We start from the raw sequence: 19615 nt of genomic DNA on the forward strand, positions 1-19615 counted from the left end.
TTTCAAAAGAGATGATGGTTCTTGGCAAGATAATATCTTAATTAGATAATTCATGGAGGTGGGGTTTGGGACACAAAGAACTCAAAGAAATTGAGGGGCCATGTTCTAGTCCACTCTAAGAAGTTCTCTTTCATATGCATAGTTTCTTGTGGTCAGCAGCTCAGTTCTGGAAAGAGACAAATGGAGTAGGAACAGAGGAAAACAACAATGACTCCTCCCAGGACCAGGAGCATGATAATAACTCCACAAGTAATAATTAGTCATTACAGTGGTGATATTAGCTAGACATGTGGAATGTTCTATTTTTTTGAAGACCTGTGCTAGGCCGGCCTCTTTATTGCAGTGCTTTTAGCATAAGGTAAATGAAAAGATTCAAATTAAGGTATGAAGAAAAGCAAAAGAATCAATTCTCTAAACAGTGATAAAACTCTACTTTAGTTCCCATCATTCCCATCATTTGGGGGGTCCCTCCTATGCATTAGACATATATATTTCTCTAATGCTGAAATCAGTCCAGCAAGGTAGATGTTATTGTGTGCATTTTACAAATGAGAAAGTAAGGCTTATCCAAAGATATCACTAGCTAAAGGGTCATGAACCTGAGTTCAAACCTAAGCCTATGTATCTCCAAAGTTCATGCACATAGCACACTGCTTCACCTTTGTTTTGTTATCACAGCAAACCTTATTGAGTGCTTCCTTTGTGCTAGACCTTGGTGTCTTATACTTATTTATATGAACTATACACCTATTTATATGAACTATTATCTCCATTTTACAGATGAGGAAATTAAGGGTCCATACTCTTATGTTAAATTTTTTTTTGTTTTTTTAAACATAATAGTAATACATGGTAACAATTTTAGAAAATATAACAAAGAGAAAAGAAAAAGTATCACCTTTAATTCTATCATTCTGAGATAATCGTGATTATTATTTTGGTAGATAGCCTTTTAATCTTTTATACACACACATTTTTTACAAAAATAAGATCATATTGTTTTTGCTTTTAACCTATCTTTCACTCTCTCACTTAATAATTATTACATTGCCAGCATCTTTCTGCTTTAAATATTTTCTACAATGGAGATTGACTCTTGCATCATGCACTTATTTAAGAATATGTAAGAATCTTCCCTCCCATTCAAAATATGTACAAATACACATACACACACATAATCACGCATATAAATTCAGACATTCCCTAAATCGTGGACCCTGAGAGCCTCAATTCTACAATACCATTTCTAATGCCTGAGTAATATTCCATCATGGAAGGATGCCCTCTGCATCATTGAACCGACCTAAATCAATCTTCTATGGTTGGACATTTAGATTATTTCCAATTTTCCACTATGATAAACAACATTGCAATGACTATTCCTATGGATAAATCTTTGAGGATAGCCCTATTTATCTCTTTGGGATCAATTCCAAAAGCGCAATCATTTTTAAGGCTTTCGATAGTATTTCCAAATTGCCCTCCAGAAAGGTTGTATCTATTTACGTCCCACCAGCAGTGTCTAAGAAGGCCCATTTCCCCACATCATTGCTCACATCCGGTCTTACAAAACACTATATTTTGTACCTTTTTAACCCTGGCAGCAACTTCTGGCTCAAGAAACTGGAAACAGCAATCTTTGGGGAAGACTCCAGATTGAGAACTGCTCTTTCCCTGCCTCAACAAAGCCCCAAAGGCTGTGATTTCCTAGATTTAGCAGAAGACCCTTCTTGCAAATCTCTTTGCCCTTGTCCTTAGTAAGAAAATCATCGCTAGGTGGGAGGAAACAAACAAGCTAACCTTTTTTTTTTTTTTTTTTAAATCTCGGTCGATTTTTAAACATTTACATTACGAAATGTTTGTCCCCAAAGGAACTGAGAGGGTTCCTTTTAGTAGATCTTAAAATTCATAGACAAGTAATTCTGTAATGTGACTGCTCCTTCTCTCCCACTTTAGATAGCCAAATCTGGCTCCTGATATATAAAATATACTGGGGGCGCCAAGGGGGGTGGGAAGCTTAAGTCTGACTCAAGAATTCCACAAGAGTGGTTATAAGAACAAATTTCTTGCATATAGTAGGCGCTCAATAAATGTTCGTTGAATTGCTCTGGAAGACTTGGACATGCACCCTGGAGTAATAGGGGATTTCGTGTACGTGTTTAACTACTAAAGCTTTCATTAACTGTGGCAGTGTTAAATACAGTCAGTACTAATGAGGGGGAGTGGTGACCTGAATACACCAAAACAGAGGGAAATCCCAGATCAACTCTATTTAGTCTTGAAATGCGGTCCATGGGTTTTTTTTTTTTCCTCCCTGTAACAGATGTACCTTTCCAATTCTGTCCAGCTTAGGCAAATATTACAATGAGCTTATCCTCCATGAGCCCACAGAGAGAACCCACTGTAAAAGGCAGTCATCAGGCTAGATTTTAAAGTAGCCAACGAAATTTGAATATGAACATATTAAATGATATAAAGGAATTATTGTTAATGTATTAACTGTGATATTGACATTATTTTAGCTATCTTAGGGATATGGTCCTTTTTTAAAGATGCACACTAGAACTAACAAATTAATGTTACTACAGACCATCTGCAGAAGGTATAACAAAGGTTTGACTACATTATAGCAATAATTACTGTTGACTGGAAGTTTTTTTGTGCAAACCAGTTTAGATATGTTAACTCGAATCCCTATAACAAACCTCAGCAGGGCAGGCATCATATCCCCATTTAACAGATGAATAAACTGAGGCTCAGAGGCAGTAATGAGTACTGCCAATGCTTCTGCCCTGATTCCACTTCAGGGAACCACTCTCCTTCATCGGATACTGTCAAAGCACCCTGTCCTCCTGCCCAGAGGGTGGTGTGACACACGAGCCTCTCCTGTAAACCTCGGCCTGCATGAAGTCATACTCAGACCAGCGATGGTGGACATCAGCTCGTCCTTCCTAAGGTCTGGATCTATGGCTCGTCTGTCCATTCTATGAGCTGCCTCTGCTCAAGGCAGCCACAGTTGGTTTCCACTGCGCGCCCACAAAAACTGCTAACTGACAGACAAATGTTACCTGAATTGCCTGCAGAGTAAATGGCAGCATGAGGATTTGAATTCAAGGCTGTCTGATGTCAAAGTCCCACGTCACTTCTCAAAGGACATGAATAAGGTATCGAGCTCATGCTACTTCCAAGTCCCGACTTTCACTTTCCCTGCCATCTGCTTCTTCCCTATAAAATTCCCACACACTCACTTCCATGTCTCTCTGCCCACAGAGGTGTAACAATAATACATCACTGCACTGACATAGCCACACCTCCACACCGGGTACCCAGTGTGTAATTCAGTGATCACTTTAATCCATATTCCCCCAGACTAACGAGCTATTGCCGCTACTCACACCACCTCTTTGTCCATAGAACAGCACTGAAGGGGAGGCTTGAACAGGTCATCTGGTTCAACTTCCTGCCTCAAAGAAATGCTGCCCAAAAATTTTTTAAAATTCAGTCACGTGATAGGAGTCACTTTTGCCATCACTGTTGTCACGAGTCTACTCGTTACCATCAGCCTTGCGAAGCCCCAAGTGCTATTCTAAAATCAGAATGTGTAAGTCCTAAAAAGACAGACTGGAAGAGAGAGCCTCAGAAACCCCGGGGGCAGGGGGCGGGGGGCGGGGGGGAAGAGCACAGGCTCTGTCGTCAGAGATGCATCTCACAGCAGTTGTGTGACTCTGGACACTCATTTACCTTCCCTCAGCCTCAGTTTCTTCATCTGTAAAACGGGGATACTAATAATGGTGCCAACTTCATAGATTCTCGAGATGCTTCATCAGATGACACAGTTAAAATGCCTGATACACTATAGGAGTCAATAAAGCCAGTGATTCACTTCCTAAAGAATTTAGGACAGTCGATCGCTTATTCCTATTTTTAAAGATCTCCAAGGAAAGAGAAACCATGGCATCTCTTGGTAGCTAGTGCCTGTGTTTCACAACCCACTTAGATGATGTGTGAATATAGCACAGAGGCCCACATCCAAAGAGGCTGGCGGAGGCTGGGAGGCCTGCCAAGCAGCTTGCTGGACTGCTACCCATTCTATCGCTTCCCCCAGCATTGCCTCCTAAATATATATATTAGCTTAGCCATCCTTCACAGGCCCACCTCCTCTTGGAAACCTTCTCTGACAATCCCCTGGTTCGAAATCTTTTCAGCCTTCCAACGACTATAACACCTGTTGGCTGTAACATTCTTCAGGCATTTATCAAAAAATCAGGCTAGTACTATACCTATTTAATTACCTCATTAGTTAATTCAATAATTATACATGGGATGCCTTCTACATTGCCTAGGCACTGGGCATACGGCAATGAAAAAAACAGATGAGGTCCCTATCCTCATGAAGTTCGCATTCTAACAGAGAGTAGGGGGACAAAAAAATAAGTATATATTACATCAGTCAATCGAAGGTGCAACAGAGGAAATTAAGACAGTACAGGGTAGGTGGCTGTTCTGTGTAGGAGGAACGGTGGCGCCTGGCTCCTGCCCACCTCGCGCTAGCTCCCTCTCATTCCCTCACGCAGGCTTTCTCTCAGCTTGTCGAATTCACCGCACTCCTCGCTGCCCCAGGACCTTCGCATGTACCTTTGGTCTGAAACAGCTGCCCCTCCCTCTCACCTTACTAACCCCCTCTTGTTTATGATGTGACATTCGAGCAGAGACCAGAAGCAAGTGAGGAGACTACTCATATGCACTTGGCTTCTCTGGGAAACTATAAGCTCCTGGAGGGTAAGAGGAGGCAGTGGAGAGCAATGGCTAGAGACGCAAGCTCTGGAGTCAGGATGACCCGGTTCAAATCCCCGCCCTACCATACCCTGGCTGTATGACAAACTCCTAACTTCTCCAAGTCTCGGTTTCTTCTTCTGGAAAATAGAGAAAGAACAGCATTTATTTCAAAGGAATATTATGAAGATTTAATGAAATCATGAATGTATGGTGTTGGGCATCAAAGGTGGATTTACCCTGAAGCTTATGAAACTTCAAGAACACACACACACACACACACACACACACACACACACACACACACACACACACTTGCATGAGCCCCTTCCAATGCCCTCAGAGCGGCCCTGGCCATGAGTTCACGCGGTCACATGTTTCTGTAAAATATGTTCACAAGAACATATTTGACTTCCCTCCTGTCATTCTCCCCCTGATGTCAATGGCAATGGAGAGGACATGGACCTTTCGTGCTCCTAATTCTGTAATCTTCCTTTTAAAGAGGCTCCCTCCAAATTGTATAAGCTTCAGACCGCACAAAACTTGAACCCACTCCTTCCTGGCACATGGTGGCAGCACTGTGGTAGCTGGGCATCGTCGCCTCCCGCCCAGTGTCCAGTCGAATGACCAGTACAGAGCAGGCGTTCAGTGGTTGCATTATGATTAAAGGAATGCCGAGATCTGTAGCTTCGGATGGCAAGGGGCGTTAAAATGCCAACCACCCTTCCTTCCCTCTTCCCCCACAAAATCGCTGGAGGACTGTCAGGACAAATGAAAGATTTCTAAGAGTAACCATATTAGGAGAAAGAGAGCAAAGCAAACGCTTTCCAAGAAGGCCAATTTCCTGTCCTCTTAAGGTGAAGGAGTTTAATTCATCACCTGAGGATCAATCCCCAGGGTGCTGATGGCTGTGGGCAGGTGCTAGGGTAGCCCCACCCCCTGTTGCCCCCACACCTGGAAAAGGAGGTTCTGGGAGAGCAAGACAACGCATGTCTCAAGGGACTGCCAAGTGCAAAGCCTCATACTCAGACCTCAGGACACTTTGGCCTTCCTGAGTCATCACCCAGAGCTGGCCTCAGGGTCTGGCAGTTCTCATATTTAAGCTGAAAAGCTCTTGAAATCTACACCAGCATGGGAATGAGCTGTTTTCCCCTCCTAAGGGCTGAAAACAGCTCATACCCATCTTCCAAAGGGAAACCTTCTTTCTACTTGAAAGCAGTTATAAAATCACGTCTCAGCCTTTTATTTCCCAGGCAAATGATGCCAATTACTAATACCAAAGGGAAGGAACGTGACTCATTGATGTTCCCAGTTCTGACGGCTGATTGCCATAAATCCCCCAGTCCCTAGAGTTTGCTCCGCCTTCTTTCTGACAGTTCTCCACAGTCATCGCCCAGAAAGTCACCCTCTCTTCTTGCTTTTCTCCAGGAGACTTCTAGAAGGAGTTGCCAAGGCCCACTGATCCTTTTGCAAGGTCACGCAAAGTCTCCTTGCCCACCTCCCGGCCAGACTCAGAGGACTTGGTTTTAGTGTCTTTGTATGTATTTCTGTATGTACAGGCACATATATTTCTAGTGTCTATTAAACAGAGAATCTTTGTTCTCATCTGTCCCTGGTCCTACCCATTGTCCTCTCCTCTCCTGCCTTCCCTGGGATTGTGTCTCCAATTCATAAACTTAGTGGATTTTCTTGCTCTTTTGTCATCATTCAAACAAAGTACACAACAGCAGCAGGCAGAAGCATATTAGCCTGGAATATTTCAGGGAAGGGACATTCTGCTTAGAATTGGCCCTGTGAGTCCTTGGCCTCAGCCTTCCTGCCCACCCCCCAAAATGAGGATAAGACCTTGAACTCAGAAAAGTACTTGTCCTTTTTTTGAGGAGAGGAGAGAAAATAACTTTGGATGACTTTTTAATCATTGTCATAACATATTGAACTTATAACCCAACACATGTATCATCTAAAAGTGAGTTTGTTTTGGTGAGGATGGGGGGGCTACCGTCTGTAATAGTTTCCCCCTAACTTTCTGAAACAGCCTCAATGGCTGGACATCTTCTTATAATCAAGGCAGTTTGTGAAATGTATAATTAAATGTGATTGAAATGTATAGCTTTGTATATGCTTTAAAAAAAAAAAAAAGTCCTTTATCAGCCCATGTGCTCTGATTTGGGATTCAGAAAACATGAACCCCGTAACAGAAGAACACTGTATCCTCAAGCCTGACAGCTTTTGTTGATGGATTCAAGAAGCTGAGACTGGAATGGAGGATGTGAAAATACTTTGAAAAGACCTTTCACTATACAGATGCAAGCATTTATCATCATCATCATATCATCATTATTAGCAATAATAAGTAGATCAGGGGATCTTTTCAAATGCAAATTTAATCACATTGTGCCTTTCGTCCAAGACCTCCCATTGCTCTCAGGACAGAAGCCAAAGCTGTACCAGCCCTCGAGCCCCAGCATGGGCTGGCTCCTGCCCACTTCGCAGCGACTCCCTCTCAGTCTCAGCGCACCCACACAGGCTTTCTCTCAGACTTTCCAGTTGCCATACTCCTCCCAGCCCCAGGACCTTTGCATGCGCCTTTCATTTGGAACACCTGTCCTTCCCCACCTCGCCCCGTTAATCCCCTTTTTGTTCAGATGTTGGTGTAATCACACTTCCTCAAGGAAGCTTGCTCCACCTTTCCTGACTTGGTGAATCCTTCCCTTCTACAGCCTCACAGAATCACGTATAGCTCTGCTCATTACTTTATGCTTATTGAGTATCTACTATGTGTCAGACAGTATTCTAGGGGCTGGGAATATAATGGTGAAAAAAGAATCCCCCAGGGAACTTCCATTGTAAGAGAAGAGGAGACAATAATCAAGTCAGCACATACTTGTATAACAAATGTCAGGCATTGATAAGTACTGTAGAGGAAAGTAAAGCTGGGTAAGAAGTAATGTGGTGGCAGGGGTAGGGGTGACTGTTACAGGTAAGGGCAGCAGAGAAAACCTTTCTGAGCAGATGACATTAAACAGAGACCTCAGTGAAATGAGGGAGCAAACCATGCAAAGGTGTATGGAAGCATGACCGCAGACAGAAGAGTAGGAAGGGCAAAGGTCCTGGGGCAGAAATGAACTTGGTAAATCAAACACACACACACACACACACACACACACAGCAGAAGGTCAGTGTGGCTCGACTTGAAAGAGCCACTTGGGAAAGTACTAAATGAGATTGGAGGACATGTAGACAACTCTTCTGATGAATTTTGCTGCAAGGATCAGAGAAATCAAACAGGAGCCAGGGTTGCACATGAGAGCTATGGAAGGTGTTTCTGCTTTGTTTTTTATTTTGTTTTAAAATGGGAAATATTACAGCATATTTGTATGCGAAAAAGAATGCCCCAGTCGAGAGCGAGACATTGGTGATTCATGAGAGAGGAGATTATTGCAGGCAGATCCTTGAGTAGGTGAGGGAGAATGAGAGCCAGGGCCCAAACAGAGGGCTTGGCTTTACACAGGCACAGGGACGGTTAGTCATTTGCAGCAGGAAAGAGGACAGAGCATACACATATTGATGCTGCAGGTTGGCAAGTTTAGTGGTGGGTAATGAGCATTCTGATGGCCTCTATTTTCTCAGTAAATAGGAAGATGAGATCATCAGCTGAGAACCAGGCAGGTTCAGAAGGTCACTGGAGAAAAGAGAAGGTACAAATAGCCATCTCGAAGAGGGGCAGAGTGACCGAGGGCTGTAGTAGGCTTGAAGGGTTGCTGGGCAGTGTTGAAGCAGTCCACTTATTTGAAGACTTACATTTAAAACAAGACCTGTCTGGGCAGTTGTGGGTGTTTTCTCCAGCCATGTTCCTGTGCCCAGACACAGATGTAAAAGAGGTATTCCACTGGGTTTAACCGAGGCTGGGATTTTGGCAGGTGGATACAACAATACAAGAGAGTCACAGAGCAATTTTAATACTAGGCCTTGGAATCCAGCCTGGGTAAAGAGGAAGGGGTGGTGAAGGACAGTGAAAAAAAGGGCTGGATTTAAGATTTCAATAGGATCGAAGGATTCTGGGAGTAAGAGTCCAAGGATAACCGAGCTGGGAAGATAATTGGTGATGGTCCAACGGGGATGGTGGGAATGAAACTTCAGAGGTGCTGTAATTATGACAAGGTCTGTTTGTGACTCTGTGGTTGTGGCAGAGTGGAGAAGGAGGATCCCAGCGTTAAGGCATCAAGAAAGGAGAGGCAGGGTGGTGGGTGGTCATCTACGTGGATCTTGAAGTCACCATAGACAATGGCAGGAGTAGAGGTACAGAGAAAGTCAAGGAGCCAAGTCAATAAACACGTGAGCCAAAGGTAGGTAGAAAGCACAACAGATGGTTTGATGATATGAGCTCATACTTTTCATGTTTATATAATTATTATTTGATTAATGTCAATTTCACCCACTATATTGCAGATACTTGCAAGGGTATAGGCCATGTCTATTGAACAATTTGGTATGCTGCTTTTTTTTCAGTTATCATAAACTTATTCTAGCTTTATTTTTTTTTAATGTATCTAATCATAATAGTTATTCATGGTAGAAACTTTGGAAAATATAGAAAATTATAAAGAAGAAAATTAAAATCATCGATAATTCCTCCAATTAGAAGTAATCATTATTGACGTCTTAGTGTATTTTATTTTGTCTTTTTTTCCTATGAGTACATGTCATTTTTAATGGCTGTATAATAGGCCATCCAGTATCACAGATTATTTATATTGTAATATAGTTAGGTTATTTCCAATTTTTATCTATGTAAATGATGGTGTAATACATATCTTTGTGTATGAAGTTTTTCATATATTGGGTATTTCAAACTTAGCTTCTCAAAAATGGAATTACTGGGTCCAAGACTGAATATATTTAAGCTCTTAACAATGTATCCTTAAATTGCATTCTAAAGTGGTTCTATTAGCAGTAAATGAGTTTGCCTGTTTTCACAGCATGCTCATCAGCACTGACGATTATACGTTAAAAAATTCTCCTTGTTGTTTTCGTTCTAATAGAGATTCCACAGGAAAGAGAATAGCAAACTCGGGTTTATTTTTTAGGTGGTAGAGAGAGGCTGGGCTGTAGAGAAGTGAGAGAGTGCTGGTATGGAAACCAGTTAGGAAAATGTGGCACCAGTACAGGAAAGAAATGCCACAGCCAGGCAGTGATTAGAAAGACATTTCTGAGAAAGGATGGGTTGGATTTGTGACTGATCTGAAGCTAGCAGGAAGGAAGCAAGAGGTGTCAAGTTCAACTCCAAGGTGTCTAGATTTGGAGGTAGAATGGAGGGTGATGGCATTAACCAAGACAGGGAAGAGGGATGGAGGGGCAGGTTTAGGAGGAAAACAAACCTTCCTGTTTTTTTTTTAAATAGGAAAATCAACGGAAGTTTAATAACATGTATACCTCCTGTATACGTGGGAAAGACTCAGAAAAACTGAGTAACTCCAAGCTTCCAGTTTGCAACACGTTACTGTGGGTACCTTCCAGAGTTCCAGGTGGCGATGTCAACATATCCATTAACAATGTGAGTCTGATGCTTGGGAGAGGATGGCACTGGGGATACAAGTTTGGGAATTCTCTGAATGGAAATGGAAATGAATGAGATCACTGGGGAATGAGAAATGACTTCAGGGAAAACCTACATTTGAAAGGTAGAAGAGGAATGAATGAAGGAAAAAGAGTTGCTGAGGAAGCAGGAGGGGAACCAACAGACACTGGAGCCAAATGCCAGGGGGATAGAAAGGTTCAAGGAGGAAGGATGGTCAACAGTCCTTCCAATGCCTACAGGAATTATGGAGAACCATGATGGAGAGTTTTGGGGAGAGGAATCTCCAGGAGAGGCTGAGAAGGAAATAGAGGATGTGAAATCAGAGGATGGAGAATTGTCTCATGGGCCATTTGGTGGGTGTCCAGAAAGTGTGAGAGGGAGCTCTAGCCTCAGTGGGAAGTCATTCTCCTCAAGTTTCTCTATTCTTTCATTGAGGCGAGAGCTAGTCAATGTCTGCACTCCGTACTGCTCACGTGAGTGTACCCAGGTGGTGCAAACTGAAAGCTGGGAGGCCTGGCTCTGGATCCTGGCTCTGCCGTCATCTCAGACATCTGATTTTGGCTCAACCTTTGATCTCTTTACCTATTACATGAAGGAGTCAGTGAGTAAAAGGGAGCCTGAAGCTGGCCTCGGTTCGGTGTTGGTTCACAACCAAGAGTTCACGTAGCTGCAGTGAAATAAGAAAAATAAAGTCAAAATTGTGCATTTTTCATGAATGTAAATACCTTTATGCAATGTAAAAGACTGCTGTTTATTCTGAGATCATAGCTTTCCTACTTTGCTGATGGTAAGCTATCCTTTTGTGAAATGATGGTAGGTGGTAGCTGAGGGTTTTCTCCTAGTGTTTCTTTTTCATGTCTTTATTTACCAAATAAGAAGTTTGTAACTCTGCTGGCCCACTAAGTCAGTTTGAGAATGTTACTGATTTATAAATTGCTAACATGTAGAAGTGAGCGGCCTTTATATTTGTTAGGGCTCTCACCTCTCAAATCCTAAAATCCCAGCCCTCTGAAGATAGTCCTAATGGTATAGCTCAGCCAGTATAGGGTGAATCAGGTACCACTGCTCCACCCCGGCTCTCCCCTCTCCCCCAACCCCGTACAAGAGCTTTGAGTTTGGGCCTTTGCTCCATGATGCCATAACCTGGCCTCTCTTTATCCCACAGTCCACTAGTGCGCTGTGTGTATCTGGCCACCCAGAGCTCAAGCCTCAGTCACCACTGCTCCTGTCCAACAGTAAGGCTCCACACCAGGCTCCTGCACATAGGAGATGAATTCCAATGAGGAAACTAACTCATCCCCTTCCTTAATCTCCTCCAGGACTGGGATGTGTATCCCCAACGTCTAACAATCCTATGAGTGCTCAGGGAATATTGAAGATTTGTTATTTTCCTAACACCACTCAGCTAATATGCGGCAGAAACTAAATTTGAAGCCAAATCCTTTTCAGTCCAGTCCATTACTCTCTTTCCCCACTGGCATCACAGAATGGTGGGACATCAGTCATCAGTAGGGGCGATCTTCGCAATCGGGACAACCTTTTCAGGTTCCTCAAATCAAACTCAGGGAATGGAGCAAGCATAAGCCAGGTCTTACCTCCGGTGGCCATTTTATTCTGTTCACACTGGCTGATGATGAAGGGATAAATGTGAACCGTTCATGCATGAGAGACAGACTTTATAAACTTCATCTTTATTTTTCTCAAAGTAATGACTGCTCTTAGTCTAAGAAGTTGAATTCTACTAAATATACCTTTAACGGAAAACAGCTCCTCTTTGTCCCTGACCACTTTTGTACATTTTTTCTGGTATGCACCTTCATCTATCTAAACAAGCTTAGATGCTATGTCTTCATTTGTTGAATTTTCCCATCATCTATTGTCCAACCTGATGAATGAGTTAGATTTTTAAAGCGCTACCTGTTCCCCTTTTCTGTTCAATGTAATTACAACTTCTTCTTAAGTTAACACTTAATGTTTACTTTATCATAATTATATGATTTTTAGTCACTGAGCTGGTATACCAAGATATGCTTCTGTTCTTGGACAACTTTTGTTTATTCTGAAGTTAAAAATGAGTTCTTTTTTTTTTTTCATTTGCTTAGTTTTCTGGATACCAGACAATAACTTTTCTTAGAATTTCTGACAGCCTTTTAACATTTCCACATACCAAGCAACTCGGGTAATCTACCCGTTTCATTTTTTCTTGTAGATCTCCCTCTGGGAAGGTACCGTTTGGACTGGGTGCTTCTATTTTCCACTATCCTGGGAGCTTCCTTTGCTGCTGTCCTGATTTGGAACCCATGAATCCCACATGGTCCTCTTTCTGGGTTTATTACAAGGAAAATAAACTTTTATGTCTAAAAATGTCTTTACTTCCCTTCAACACTTAATTGATAATTGAGCTGAATACAGAATTTTTGGTTGGAATCATTTCCCCTCAGGATTTTGATACCTTGCTCTATTTTCTTCTAGCTTCTGATGTTATAGAGCAATCTGAGGCAATTTTGATTGCTGATCCTTTATAAAAAGCCTACTCTGTTTGTGTCAGAGGGAAGCTTTTTATCTCCAGGGTTCTGAAATTTCACAATGATGTGCCTCAGTAGGGACTTTTGTCCGTCATTGGGCTTAGCACCCAGGGGACTCAGTCAAACTGGAAACTCAGCTCCTTTAGCTCTGTGAAAATTTTTCATTTTACTTAGTTTAATAACTTTCTCCCCACCCTTTCTCTGTCCTCTCTTTCTAAAATTAGACAGAGTGAGGATATAGAGTGTAATGGAAGATACTGTTTTAGGCAGAGTGGCCAGGGGGATGTCTCTCTGGTAAAGTGACACTTGAGCAGAAATTTGAATAAGTGTCTTTTCATCTATCAAAGAAAAATTATTATATTTTTCTTTCGTTCCTTGCATTGTCTCTTTGTCTTGTCAGTTTCTTTTGTTCATCTTTTTTTGGTTTATCTCTTCTGTCAGGAAGCTTTGCTCATGTGTCTGGTGATCTTCGGCTGAGCGTTGACATTGAGGGGAAGCACTGAAAACCATGGGAAGCCCTGTCTGTGTGCCTGGGGCTTGCCAAATTAAATTAAATTCCGCTTAATTCTCTTCACTCCACCTTCAGTCACTCCCTAAAATTCCTGCGCCTTCCTGGAATTCTGCAGGGCAAACTTTTCGGCTCCTCATGGACCTCTCCCTCTGTAGGCCATGCAATTTCTGCTTCTTCCAACCCATCTGTTGTCTGCGATGTCTCTTTGTCCTTAACACTTAGGTGGGATTTTAAGAGGATACACAGATAAACATGTCTTCAACACCATGCTAACTATGTTTAACCAGAAGGTAAGATATTCTGTGAAATAAATGCTAGCAAACAAATCAGCCTAAGAATTTTTTTTTTTTAAGAAAAAGAAAACCCTTGCAGAGTATCCCTCCTGTAGAGACCACTGTACTTGACAATCATGGAATTTTATGGATAAAATGACCTCAGACATTACCTATTCTCCCCACCTCATTTTACAGATATAGAAAAGGAAACCCAGACAGCATGAGTCTTACCCAAAGTCACAGCAGAGAAATGGAAGAAGTCTCTGATTCTTATACTTGTAATCTATGCCTTTCCCACTGCTATCCCGGCCTCCCCAGAAAAGCCCCTCAGGCAGTCGAAAGATTTTCCTCTTGATGGGGCTTCCAAAGCAAATGCTTTTTTACCCTGTGGGCCAGTCTGACCTGGATCAGTCCCATCTGGAGAAGAACCATGACAATGAACTAGACGCTGTTTCTCAAGCAAGACCAGGTGTGTTTGCGGCACATTAAACAGAGACCATTTCTTAAAGGACAGAGTCAAGATAACAAATCCACCTTAAAATAAACCTCAAGTCAGATTACCAATTAACACTAAATGTATTTAAGCAAAATAAGTTTAATTGTCTAATTAATTTTTCACCAATTAAGTCCATTTTTACATGCTGCATTTTATATTGCCTTGGCAATGAAAGTAATTGGATCCCTTTATAACTATTTTCCACTCCCTAGTTTGCTAAGTCGTTCAATGCTATTGTCTACAGAAAATATAAAAATATAAATCGTCCCAAACCAGTCTCATTACAACATTATAAAGTTCATAAAGTACTTCTGTTCAGAGGGTAAAGGGTGGAGGGTAGCTGCAAAGATGAAAATGAGAAAAGGTAGAATCTGGTAGAAAATATGCCCATGGGAGGCAGCCCCTAACAGGGTCCCTAGTGATCCCTACCTCTTGGCATTCACACCGCTGGGAAGTCCCCTCCCCTAGAGCGTAGGCTGACCTAGTTACTCCATTCTAAAGAGCAGAATGTGACAGAATGGATGGGATGTCCTTTCAAAGATCAGGTTGTAAGAAGACTCCCGTCTTGGTTGTTCTCTCTCTTTCTCACTCTCCGTCTCTCTCTTTCTCGGGTCACTCGGTCAGGGTAAAGCTCTGTCATGAGCATCCCCACAGGGAGGCCAAGGAACTGAAGCTTCCTACCCAAAGCCACATGAGCGAGCTTGGAAATGGAGCCTCCAGCCCCGGTCAGTCCTTCAGAGGCTGCAGTCCCTCCCCCAACAGCTTGAGTGCAACCTCTGAGAGACCCTGAGTCAGACCACCCAGCTAAGACACTCCTGTTTTCCTCACTTATGGGAGATAATGAATATTTACTGTTTTAAGCTGCTAAGTTTGGAAATAATTTAGTTTATAGCATTAGTAGAAGAGAACTAAGCATGAATTCTAACTCTTCTACTTGCCTGCAGAAGCATCTTGTATATGTCCCTTAACCTCTCTTAATAATGCTAGTTTCTTTGTCTATAAACTGAGGATAAAGACCTTACCTGCCCCACATAGTTGGTGTGGGGTTCAAGGAGAAAAATGGAATTTTAAATGATCGTGTGGTATTCAGCATTTTTATCTACGCTATCACATTTAATTTCTTTCAAATGGAAAAGAAACACATGTGGAACATATCCAGTAAATTGGAAAACCATACTAGTATTATTAGAGCCAACTCATTTTATGATTTATTAAAACATTGTTTAACTAAATATCAATCTTGGATCAACCTTAAATAAACCATATGCCTTTTAGAACTGATGGGTTTTAATTAGTTTCTTAATTAGCATGTGAGAAGTTTGTAAACCTGTTAGTTTTGCTATCAAAATCAGAAGAACAAGCTCTATATGAGCTCTTCAGGGCTAGGGCTAAGGCCCACAGTCCCCTCAAATTAACATGCCCCAAGCACAACTCTCTTCCACGACCCCCTTCTCCACAGTCAGGGCCTCATTAATAAAACCGACACCATCCTGCTCCTCATCCTGGAAATCAAGTCATCCTCCCAAAACCTTCCCCTTCCACTCCTCACCCCACATCTTGTCACTGAATCCTGCAATTCTAATTCAGAAACATTTCTTCCCTTCCACCCTGATGCTGCTGTTCTAGTTCAAATTCATCTCTTCCACATTTAATCATTAATATTATTATAATATTCTATATCATCATAATAGTATATTTTAAATATAATACTGTATATAATTATGCTATTATAATATACATTAGTAGATAATATTTCATGACGGTATATTAGGTTTTGGGAGTTGAGCTCTGCACTGGTGATCAGACTTATGGGTCTTCCTCCAGCTTGCAAGAGCTAAACTGGATTAAAGGTTAAGAGTAGGGTCTAAATCTCTGCTTTCCACTTACTGTGTGCCCTTGGGCAATTTCCTTAACCTCTCTGTGCTTCAGTTTTCTCGCCTTGAGATAATAGCACTATACCATAAGGATTAAGAGTTAAAATATTTTAAATGTTTAGACCAGTGTCTGGAAATAAAAAAATGTTAGCTATTATTATTTCTGGTCCACATTATGTTTTCTCCAACATGTCTCTCTGGGGCCAAACCATCCTTTACAGAGCAGTCTGACCCTTCTTCCTAAGGAACCATCGACTTGTTATTCTCCTAGCAAACATCAGTAACATGTGCCTCAGCATGGCCCACCTCTTCAGCTCACCTCTCTGGCCCTCAGCCTCCAATTAGTCCCATCCTATTCCCCCTCTGCCTGCTCCACAGAAAGTCTCACCATTCCCAAAATTCACCAGTCTAAGCCTAACTCTGTGTCTTTGTGCCAAGATAAATGAGGTACAGAGGAGAGAGTACAGGCTTGTTCAGGTGGTGGCAAAAGACAATGCCCAAGATGGCAGCTCGATGCTCCCACCTGCCTTTCAAGCTTATCTAAAGAGGGCCGGCACGCAAGTACTTCCCATGGCAGCCCTCCCATGGCAGGCCTTAAAATGGCTAGGGATGCTGGCTACCAAGAAAAATCAGTTGAAAAGGAAAGGAATGATACCTTCACTAGGCTTCCTTTCCCTGTGAGCATAGAACTCTGCTATCATCAGAGGAAACAGAAAAAGAAAAAAAAGAAAGAGTTTGGACTTTAGAGTAAGTATGACTTGTGTCCAAATCCTGGCTCTATCTCTAGCTGAATAAGCACTTAGCCTTAGTTTCCTTGGCTGGAAAATAGAATAATAACGGTTCCTTTGCGGAGCCGATGTGAGGAGTAAATGAGGAAACTTATGTGAAAGTACCCAGCACATCACAGCTCTAGATTAAATATCACCTTCCCATTTTCTACTGTCCTGTTCTCTGTGCCCATGAAGGGCTCCCTGCTCACCCCACCTGTCTTCCAGGTGAATTCATACTCAATCTTTAAGTCTCAGCTGAATGTCCCCCTCCCAATGAAGCCTTTCCTGGCTTTCCCAGGCAGAGTTCATGGCTCCTGCCACTGGATTGTGAACTCCTCTAGAGCAGGAATCATTACCTATATGGTAATTTAGATTACCATTTAGGATCCTCAGAGGCGGGCATTATTCAAAAGTAAATGTCTCTTGGAGAGTATTCAGTGATTTCCTTGTGAAAATGAAGGATTCTTAGGTGCTCACAATATTTTCATACAGTACTATTTGTAATAGATAAAACTGGGAAGCAACAAAAAATGTCTAATAATTAGGAATTAAGTAAACCATGGTTCATCCTCAAAATGTGGTTGTATGCTGCCATTAAAATCATCTTGTGGAAATGTGCTGTTGACATTAAAAATAATGTTCTCAATATACATTATGAGAGGGAAAAAAAGCAGGTTTCAAAACAGTACTATGTACAGAATGATCTCGTTTTGTGATAAAAATATAAATGTTTATGTATGCATAAAAAAGGTCTGGAAGGACCCAGTGGTTGTCTCTGAGTGGGTGGAATTTGCATGTTTCTTTTCCCTCCTTATGCTTATATGTATTTTGTGATTTTTTTTTATAATGAGCATAAATTACTTCTGTAGTAAGAAAAAAATTTTTTTTAACTACCAAAAATTGTTTTTGTGATTGTAATGCATTTTCATTGTAGAAAATTTGGAAAGTCTGTAAACTATAAAAAAGAAAAGATAATTATGCATTTGTTCTACTGAGAGTCTATTAACATTCTAGTATATTTCTTTCTAGTCATTTTTTAAATCATGTATGAATTTTTTAAACTACTTGAGATCAAACTGATCTATAGTTTAATATCCTGCAATTTTTATTCCATTGTGAATATTTTCCAAAATTATTGCAAATTCTAAATATTAGATGTCTTACAAAGGGCTAGAACGATCAGCTATCCCAGGGAGGAAAAAAAAAAACAGAAGAAATGAAAACAAGGTTAATGGCCTCTCAAGTACAGTAGAAGGCATTTTAAAGACTTTCCTAGGCCCTAGAGAGGACTTATATTGTTTAAAATACTTTAAAATATTTCATATTAACAATTCTAACTGTAAAATTTTTGAAAGGGCTTTTTATACTTTTGCTCTTAAATCTGGCTAAACATACCCACTTAATTTACAACTGGTGAATAACTTGCCTAATTTACAATTGACTATAATTTCTCGGTAACGATAATGCATATTTGAGAACTCTTGCAAAGTGAAAAAAATCCAACACAAAAATTGTTTTCAAATATAAAGAAACACCAGATTTTTAACACTTTATACAGTTAACGCAATGTTACATTTTATAGATTTTTTAATTAAACATGTCTTGACTTTATGGTTTCCTTTTCATATTTTGGTGTCAATAACTGTTTTCAGATCTCAAACCTTTTCATAGGCCCTAGAAAAGTACATAGACTTTAGGTTCTGTGTCACGGAGGAAAACACCCTGCCTGAGCCCCTTCGGCTGCTGGGCAGTCATGGCAGACAGACATCAGAAACTTCCAGCAAGGGTGGGAGCCGCTGCAATGGCCAGCAACAGGAGAGGCCAGTTTATTCGGCAGAATTGTTCTTTCTGTGCCAACCTCCAAATACAAAATGGGAAGGTTTGGACCAGAGGTTCCTACACCAGTTGGTTATAGCTTCTCAAATAGGGAAGAAGGAGGAGGGGAAGGAGGGAAAGACGGAAAAGAAAGAAAAGAAAGGAGGAGAAGGAAGGAGAGAGGGGAAAAGGAAGGAAAGAAGCATAGTAAGAAAGCCTCTACTCATTAGTTGCTTATCACTACCATGCACTGAGTCGAGTGCTTCACATACTGCATTTCATTCGATACTCACAACAGACCTATGAGATGGGAGGGACTATTGTCGCTCTTTATAGATAAGGCTCCTGAGGCTCAGAGCAGTTAAGTCATTGACCTAAAGCCACACAGCTAAAAAGTTACAGAGCTGGCCCAACACCGTCCAACTCTACAGCCTACACACTTATCCCTACACCATATGGCCTCCCCAAATACACCTGACCTACCTGGCCCTCCTCCCCAGTTCTAGAAGGATGGAATTTAAAGCTAGACGAGCCCCATGACATTGGCTCACCCTTCCTGTCTATCTTTATCACAGCACTGCTCTCAAAGAAAGTCTGGTTCCCTGTAGACGTCTCACTGGGCCGGGTACTTCCATCCCCAAGGATACCATGTCTGGCCCAGAAAATGTACTCAGGACATATTGGCTGAATTAATAAATTAAATGAATCTCTTATTTTGCTGAGAAGGAAGACCAGAGAAGTTAATGTAGAGGCCACACATGGAGGTATTTTGTCAGGAGGTCACCTAGCAAGGTAGTGATGACAGACTCTGGATTGGAATCCTGGCCAACCTTCTTGCATTGTTTTACCTGAATTTTCTGGGTCTTTCTACTTTAATCATCTCATTTCATCCTCACAACAACCATGTGATTATCGTATGTCATCAAATCTAAAACCATCAGTAGGACACACCACTATTTTAGGTAACAATAAGAAAAACTTTTTTTAAAAAAACCCTG

General features: G+C 41.4%; 1 long non-coding RNA gene across 1 annotated transcript in view; it reads right to left on the reverse strand.

Moving 5' to 3' along the window:
* The window catches only part of LOC118602842, a 63008-nt gene that overhangs the window by 29099 nt on the left and 14294 nt on the right, over positions 1-19615 (reverse strand). The window contains exon 2 of the long non-coding RNA XR_004950887.1: positions 10934-11018. This is a non-coding gene — a long non-coding RNA (uncharacterized LOC118602842). The remainder of the gene's footprint in view (positions 1-10933; positions 11019-19615) is intronic.

Source organism: Rousettus aegyptiacus, unplaced genomic scaffold, assembly GCF_014176215.1.
Source record: "Rousettus aegyptiacus isolate mRouAeg1 unplaced genomic scaffold, mRouAeg1.p scaffold_m13_p_5, whole genome shotgun sequence".
NCBI lineage: Eukaryota > Metazoa > Chordata > Mammalia > Chiroptera > Pteropodidae > Rousettus > Rousettus aegyptiacus.